We start from the raw sequence: 1,676 nt of genomic DNA, 5'->3' as shown, positions 1-1,676 counted from the left end.
TGTGTGTGTGTGTGTGTGTGTGTGTGTGTGTGTGTGTGTGCGTGCGTGCGTGTGTGCGCCCATGTTTTTCCTACTTGGTGGGGACAATTTTTCAGAAAAATGCAGCCTCATTCAATTCAATTCAAAAATACTTTATTGATCCCAGAGGGAAATTAGGTAATCATGGGGAACAAAGCCCGGTCCCCTTGACTTCGGAGGCTGATTTTGGGTGGGGGGTGGGGGTAGGACCAAGGTGTGCATTGAGTTTAGGTTAGTTTTAGGGTCAGGTACCTGTGAGGTTAATTTTAGGGTAAATGGTCAGGTTTAGGATATTAAATTTCCTAAAAGTGAATAGAAGTCAATGGAAAGTCCCCACAAGGATAGAGAGACATAGTAGGTGTGTATATATATGCGGTCCTGTATAAAGTACCTCCAAGTGATCCTCAAGTGAAAGTAGCATAAAACAAGTATGTCAACATACACAAAAATAAGTGAAGAGGAAACATGTAAGCTGTCAATCCCTTCTTGTAAAAACAGTTTTCATAGCAGAACACAAAAGGAAAGCCAGTGGAACCCCATTGAAAGTATACTCCATTTAAGATCACAGGTTATAAGTATTTTAATAACTATTATGATAAGTTTATTCTTGTACCTCCATCCCACAGCGGCCGAATTCTTAAACCCCCTGAAGAGGTGTTCATTTTTCCCTCAGCTTTATAAAAGCTTCAGTCTGCTCCTTGGACCCTAAAAAATAGCAAATAAAAAAGTCTCAAATTAAAAACTAGCTTAGTTAGCGGGAATACACGAAAAAGTAAAGGACCCGCCACATGAGCTTATTCACGATATTTCTGAGATAAATATTATTTTAAATCTTATACTGTATATGCAAAGGACTAAAGCCTAACAATACAACCGCTTTTTATTTTCTATTTTTTTACCGGCAGATTTTAATATACTTACATTTAAAACTGTACTCCTCCATCGCTTCGACTCTCGCTTCGTCSGCCATTACAAGAAAAAAAGAATCTCCGGTCGGACCGCAATGCATTATGGGATATGCTGGGCCGGGAAGGATCCATCGGAACTGTCCTTCAAATCGGGGAAAAGGAAGGACGTATTTGTCGGCCGCATCGGAGGAGTCTTCGGTTTTGGACGTCCTTCGTCGCGGCGCTGTGACTAACTAGGGTTGGGCATAATCATGGTTTACAATCATGATTATTTTTGTTTTTCTCTTTTTCAACAGAATGTAGATTAATTAATTGTTACATCCCTAAATTAGGGGTACAGATAAATCGGCCATCTGATTTATCGTCACCGATTTCCTTAATTTTGTTAGATCAGCCCATACTCAGACAAGATCATTGGAAAAGCTTTGCTTCTCATCTACCTCCACAAAGGTCTGAAAATCAGCCACTGTCCTGTTCAGTGTTTTTCAGTAAAAYATGATTGGAACATTGAAGGTGTACTGTGACCTTATAACACCTGACCGTGTCAGTTATTTTAAAAATCTGGTTGTCGTGGGCGTTGATCTGTATTACTAATACAGACAATATAATGCAGATCAGTGGCCGTGGGTTATCCTCAGGTGAGCAGGATAGGGGATGCTGAACCTTACGTCTTTCAACCCACAAAGCTGTTGTCTCATCGTGTGTCCAGGTTGGGCTTTGACCACCTGATTGGTGTAATCCRAGTAAACA

The 1,676-nt window shown here is 40.5% G+C and overlaps 1 long non-coding RNA gene across 1 annotated transcript; it reads right to left on the bottom strand.

Annotated features, from left to right (window-relative positions):
- Window positions 1–453: 453 nt before the first annotated feature.
- On the bottom strand, window positions 454–1,060 carry LOC106533476 (uncharacterized). Its single transcript, XR_001312245.1, has 2 exons — window positions 940–1,060; window positions 454–723 (listed from the first exon to the last, which is right to left on the bottom strand). It is a non-coding gene; the product is annotated as an uncharacterized LOC106533476 (long non-coding RNA).
- Window positions 1,061–1,676: the final 616 nt, after the last annotated feature.

The sequence above is a fragment of the Austrofundulus limnaeus genome, unplaced genomic scaffold, assembly GCF_001266775.1.
Source record: "Austrofundulus limnaeus strain Quisiro unplaced genomic scaffold, Austrofundulus_limnaeus-1.0 Scaffold953, whole genome shotgun sequence".
NCBI classification, from domain to species: domain Eukaryota; kingdom Metazoa; phylum Chordata; class Actinopteri; order Cyprinodontiformes; family Rivulidae; genus Austrofundulus; species Austrofundulus limnaeus.
This window is presented reverse-complemented; position numbering and strand designations above follow the sequence as displayed.